The sequence below is a fragment of the Cyanistes caeruleus genome, chromosome 1 (genome assembly GCF_971803275.1).
Source record: "Cyanistes caeruleus chromosome 1, bCyaCae1.hap1.1, whole genome shotgun sequence".
Taxonomy (NCBI): domain Eukaryota; kingdom Metazoa; phylum Chordata; class Aves; order Passeriformes; family Paridae; genus Cyanistes; species Cyanistes caeruleus.
Genome location: NC_141701.1, coordinates 117,630,156 through 117,637,096, shown reverse-complemented (window position 1 = coordinate 117,637,096; position 6,941 = coordinate 117,630,156).

The window sequence follows — 6,941 nt, the reverse complement described above, 5'->3', positions numbered from 1 at the left end:
GCCCCCGGCCCCGCCCCCTGCGCGCCCGCCGCCACCACCCCGCGCCGGCCACGCCCCGCCGCTCGCGCTCCCGAGCAGCTTCCCGAAGGAACCCGCTCGCCCGCACCACCAAGGGCCTCGCTGATTGGCCCTCGAGAGTCGGGGCAGAGTAAGGGCGGCGCTGATTGGCGGGTCGGGCGCGGCGGGCCCGGCACGGGGCGATAACGTGAGATGGGCACGTGGGAGCGGAGCCGGAGCGGGCAGGGCCCAGCAGCGGCGCGGCACTCGCGGCTCCCCAGGCGTGGTCTCGGCGCCTCGGAGCGAAAAGCTCCGGTACGGGGGTTGTAGGCGCAGGCGGCTTGGCCCGAGGCGGGATTCCTCCGACAGCAAAGGCAGCTCTGAGCTCCTGATCCAAGGGGAAAGATCCGGGAAGGAAAGGGAAAGCTGGAGTGGCATCGTGTTGGGGAGTATCAGCAGGCCAGACAAACACACGGAGACGCTCTGAAAAAATGCCAGACTGGGCAGACATATACAAATAGACTACAGGAGACTGATAATTCGGAAAAGAGAAAGATGATTTTGCAGTGTGTTTATTCAGTGTTCACCCCTTTTGGCAGAGGGCCAGCGGAGATGTCATCTGCAATGTTCTGATACTGTATTCTGACACATAATTTACAGGCTTATTGTGTACTGTACATGAAGCACAAAGTGGCATATTACGATAGGTAGGACATAGGTGGGACTTGAAAAACCTCTTGTGAAAGGAACGAGAAGCGATGTTCATAACCCTGAAGTTACACTGTGCTGCTCTTCCATAAAATAACCCTGCAGCTCGCCAGCCCAGCATGGTAACTATGACTGGGAGGAGTTTCTCCTGAATTTTGATTTCCTCTCTTAGAAAATAGCAGACTGCAGAGACTGAGGCTTTTTTGGAATTACATACCGCGACAGACAATGCTGATACGAATATTTAAAGTTTCTTGATTTTCTTGTCGCTTCAAAATAGACTGACTTCCCCTTAATGCTCTACATATAGTTAAACCTACTTAGACTTAAGTATTAACATAAGGAAAATTAAAGTTTAATAAAGCAATGAAAGTATTGTGTGTGAGCACTCTGTGTGGTTTTGCCCTTGCTCATGTGCTTGTTACTGATGATTCCAGTAGGAGCCTGGCACATGGACATGTTCTTTTGGAGACTGGAAACATGAGAACAGAGGAGTTTTCTATAGATGCTAGCTGAGGCAGATATTTTAGTTAGCTTTGAGTACCAGTGATCTGATGGGGTGTGTTTGTTTGGGTTATTTTATTTTAACCAGTTAAGAATCATAGTCCGATTTTACCAGGCAAAGGAAAAGAAAATCAACATTTCCACACTTCCTAAATGAATGTTTTTCACATCTGGATATGTCCAGAAATGCTGATTATGATAAGTAACTGTTCAAATTAATTTCAAATAGCCCTCTAATTTGTTGTGTATTTGGGTACCTATGTTTTTGTTGTTGTTTGTTTGTGAATAGAAGTATTTTGTAAATTGCAAATATGAAACGGGTAGATTTTGACATTATGCAAAACAGTTGAGGTCTGTGATAACAATGTGGTAAAGAGACCAATGGTTGTGGAAATTAGAGATAATTTTATCAGTGCAGTGAAGGAGAAAATGACATCAGGAAGCATTGCCTTTGTCTCTCCCCAAATTAGAGTGCTCCCTTTCAAAGTGAAAAGAATATCTGGGAGCTCATAAAGTTCTTCTTCCCCCTGTGAATGTCCATTTAATTTATGGAGTTATTTAGAAAAACATCTACTTGCAGCTTACCTGCTATTTTGAGCAATTAATGCAGACAGTTTATCCTACATGAAAATGTCTCACCTGTCTCAGGAGCACCTCATGCAGCTTGGAACCAGGGACTGTTTCAGTGGGAGAAGACAAATCTTTACATTATTTGTTTTGCAGCATCTTGCTCTAGTACTGAGGATACAGCCACGGATAGGCCTGTTGGCTGTACCACCTGCACTTAAATTGTCATCAACCAACAGATCTCTGACCACTGATGTTTTCTTTTTTCTCCCTCTGGGTTATAAGAAAATAGAGCATGAAAAAGTTTAATTGGTAAAATGCAGAACTAAAAATTACGGATCTTGGAGATACCTGTCTGTTTCAATTTAAGCAGAAGAGGTTGAGATGGCTTGTAGTCTGTCTCTGGTTTCAAAGCAAGATGTAACCAGTATCTATTACCATCTGATAAACCAGCAGGGGCAATGTTCTTTATCTCTTCCATGACCCATCCCTCATAACTCTGGGGAATACCTGCTGTTAATGGGCCATTGAGTCTCACTGCATGACTGATAAAATTACATCACCCCATTGGGAGATGTTCCACCCAGGGGGAGGAGCCAAGCATTCCTACCTGGATGTAACTGGAGACTTAGAACACCACAGTCAGCCTTTCTCCACTAAATTCCCAAATAAAAACCAGACCCACCTACACCACCACTGGACCTTCAGAGGAAAACTGCACCCTTCTACAGGATCACTGCTTCAACAGAACCACATCTGTCACTCCAGGAGGACTGCAGCCACCATTTAATCAGACTGCTACCAACACCCTGACCAGCACAGTGTCAGGTTGTATTCTGACACTGTCAGTAGTTTTTGTACTACTACATTTTATTTTCATTTTCCTATTAAGTTGTAGGTTGGTTGTTTTTTGTTTTATACATGCTAGTAAAGAATGGTTATTCCTACTCCCGTATCTTTCCCTGAGAGCCTCTTCATTTCAAAATTATAATAATTCAGAGGGAGGGGGTTTACATTTTCCATTTCAAGGGAGGCTCCTGCCTTCCTTAGGAGACACCTGTCTTTCCAAACCAAGGCACGTACATGCACAGAAGTGTGGGATTTTCTGAATGTTTTTTCCTTGATACCAATCTATTGCATGTGGATATTGTTAATCAAGTCACAATATAAATTCCTGCCTTATTCTGGGAGAAACAGCCCAAATGGTCATTAGAACTGAAACAAAAAAATGAGAGTATCGCCAACAGTATTGTCTGATTTGATAGTGTCCCACAAAATACAGTATCTGACTGCAGAGTGATAGAAATAAAACAGAAATTAAATCTCAGAAGTTAGATATAAGAGTGCTGCAAGAAAATTAGTGCTTTAAAATGTTTTGGTAGAGGGTAAGTAACTGCCCAAGCGTCCTTTAGGAACATTCACAGAATATTTCACACAAGTCTGAATACTGATATACAAACATACTGAAAGCCACAGCATTTCTGATAGTGTTTAGAAGATACATCTGCAAAAGTTAGAAATTTCCACAATACTTTTTAATTGGACAATTTGTAAATTATTAGCAGCCTGGCTCTCCTGAGGGCACACTTTCAGCAGAGAGCCATAGGCTTTAACTGCACAGCTCCCATTAATGTTAATATTAAATCTTCATGCTGTAACTTATCCCACAGCACGTAACACTACCCAGTGTTTTAAAGATAGGACCGTATGTGCTGCGCTGAAATACATAACGGGATCGAATTGAAGAGACCATAGAAACCTCATACCGGAGATACTTTTTAACCTCATCTGAAACGTCCTCATGATTTATTTACTTTGCCAGGAGTGCCCATATACTTGGCTCTTTCTGTCTGAGGGCTTCAACCCCAGCAAAGTAGGTATTCAGTCTTTTTTCATTGTTCAACATGGGTAAACAGGCACAGAGGTCAACAGGCTTACACAAGGTCATGGCATGAGTCACTGCTGTGGCTAGGAATAGAATCCAGGAGTCCTCATTGCTACTGCTCTCCTTCAAACACTATCCTGTACTCTTAAATTAAAGCAGGGCTAATTTCATTTTTGTACAGAATAAAGGTGTCTGAAATCAATATAAATGTTACAGTTTCTAATAGAGGGATGCATTTCTCTTTATGGCCCTGAATCAGCACTACTGGGGAGCTAGCTGGAAGCCACACTCGTTTTATAATGGTATGCTGGGAGCATCATCATAAAGATTTTTACACATTCTGTGACACATTTTATCCATCAAAATCTAAAATAATGAAGGTTTTGTAGTTCTGTCCCAGAGATTACAATTTGAATTGTTGGCTGTTCGTAGTTACTGATTGTAGTGGTGTTGGAAACATATTAAGTATCATAATGTCTTCATCAATCAAATATCGATTGGCACTTGTATAGCATCATTATGCCTATGGTGGCTGATTTGACCAATTTTGTTCCTGTCTGGTGCAGACAGGAGGAGAGAGAACTCCTGTGCCCACCTTATTCAAAGAACAAATTTAATATCCTGAGGAGGGTTGGGCAAATATGAGTGTCCTTTGAACAATCAACAAGGGACAGGGAGGAGCAAAAGGAGCAAAAGCTCCTATCTGTCCTGTATTCTAAGGAAAGTTCAAGTAGAAGTGAGAGAAAAGAGAAAATTAAGAATATATAGAATAAGGCAGCAATGGAAAGAAATTACATCACTCATATTTTGATTGGAAAAATGTTGCAAGAAGTTTGCCATGTATTTGGTGTATCCTTATGCTGCCTATTTTACAGTATTACTGGTAAAAATATACATTAATACCAGTAAAAGGGGGATACAAAGGAGGTTTTTACAAAGCTAGCAATTTTATCTGGAATTGCATATTAGAAATCTTGTTCACATTTCTTCTAGCTTGAATAACATGCAACTTTTCCCATAAATTATGTTTATCTTCTTCAGCAGGATAGAGTCTGAAAGAGGCATAAGAAAGGAACAAGGGACCTTGGTGCCTGGGCTGATACAGAGGAGAATTTTATTCAAAATCTTATTATGATTTCTTTTTTTAATGTCTCCAAACTGTCCAAGCATTGTGAAAAGGAGTTGTACGTTTTTAGGAATGAGATTTTAAAAAACTATTAGTTCTGAGTAGCTGTGAAGCCAAAATGAATATAATAAACATTAAAGAGATAAATTGTATCTTTAAAATTACCTGAGACATGGAAAGAGAAAGAAAAACATAATTAACATATTTTCAGCTATTAGCCCACCCCAAGATGACTTCTTAAAGCACAGTGAATATCATCACTCTTATATATTCTCACATCAACCTACCTTGAATTAGTGTTTATAAACTAGAATATTTTGTTACACATTTCTTTATATAAACAAAAAAAGAATATTTTACTTACATTTTGTTTATTCAACAAAATACTCTTCTTTGTTTATATAAATAACCAAATGCCTCAAAATGTTTTGGGATTTTTTTTTCAGGCTCATTGTACATAAGAGCGGACAGTATTGACTGACTGGAAACTCCAGTGGGATGTGATTTTGCAAATTATTTTATCTGGCTTGGCCAGTTCTTCAAGGACTAACACCCAATGTGAAGCACCTAAGCCAAATGAGAGGGAATGAGTTTTGGTCAGTCACTTTGGCTAGCTGAAAGCTTTATGCACCATAAAAGTCTTGCTGGGAGGTTTCACCTGCTATACAGGGATATTTTGCTGAAATGCATTTCACCAGTTCTGTAGCAAAGTACTAAGTGGAAGTGGTGAAAGTATTAAAATGGAAAGGCTAATTTTCATGTGAGAAGCAAAATAAGAGGATCTGATTTCTGAATGAGAAATTTCTGGGCATCCAAACCCCTTACTTTCTGATGGTAGATGATATAATTCTAATATTGCAACCAGCTGCCTGTTTAGAGAAGAGGATTTCTGCATAAATAAATTTCCTCTCCTGATGAGATGAAGATCCCTTATTGACTGTATCTCTGGTTTTTGCTTTCAGACTGTTTCAGTTGTGGGAAAGTGATTCCAGTGAATAGTTTATGTATTTGGCTATAAAGCACTGAAGTGGTCACCAGGGTGGGGGTAGGGAAACAAGGGAAAAGACATTTTTTCCACTAACTAAATTCCAGTGGAAATGAGATCTCTGAAAATTAGCTACATGTAACACAATGTGAGCTCAGAAAGGAGGACAGGTTAGGGTTCTGCTTTCACAAATTCCCCTTTCACACTCAATACTCTGGGAGTAGGTGCCATTAAAAAGGAAACAGTGTTTATAAGGAAAAGTGAAGATGGAGAAAAGCTTATTTTTCCAATACCACAGTTGCTGCAGTAATGGTCAACTTTCTCAGCTCTCATTTCCCTCAGGACAGCTATATAAACTATATATAAAATGCAGTAGCTATACACACATATTATTACCTAGTAATAATGTGTTGCCTGATGCCATCTTATGTAAATGGCTATTACACATCCAAATGTAGTAATGTAGTTGCATTGCCACACATTGAGAACCTCCAATGAAACTTTTAAGTTCATAAAATACTCTTGCATGCTCCTTAATTGCTACAGCAGAGAGCATTTCACTGTCCAAACAGAGTGGAAGGATGATCACTGCACAGCCATTGTGGAAATAAGATTCTGTCATAAAAAATATCCGTCCTTAAAGCTGATTTTTTTTCTTGGAAGTACGATTTTTTTGAATACTTTGATGATGTGCGTGAGCCTACAGCCACACAGATATGTATGTAAACTCTTCTCAGAAAAATACTTTTATCATCTAAAGGAATAAAGTGCTTGAGGCAGAAGACAGGAATCTCTGGGAAGTACACTACTGTGATGAATACATTTGTCAACCGAGTGCCACAGTGATAAATTTCAGGAAAGATGAAAAGGTTTTTCATGACAGCAAGAAATTTGTAACTCAAAGAAGAGAAAATGAAGCAAACAGTTTGCATTTATCTTTGCATCTTAATAGACAACTTTATTCTTGTTTTCATGGTGTTGTCTTCATTCTCATGCTAAAGGATTTCCATTTGTATAAAATATTAAAATGAAATGGAGTTGTACAGGTACGGTTTAGTACTGTTGTCAGTCGCAGCAGTTGGAGAACCTAATATATGGACACTTTAGTCTCAGATTTTTTTATTGGTACTGATTTTGGAGCTGCTTTGGACCTGACAGTTGATGTGCAC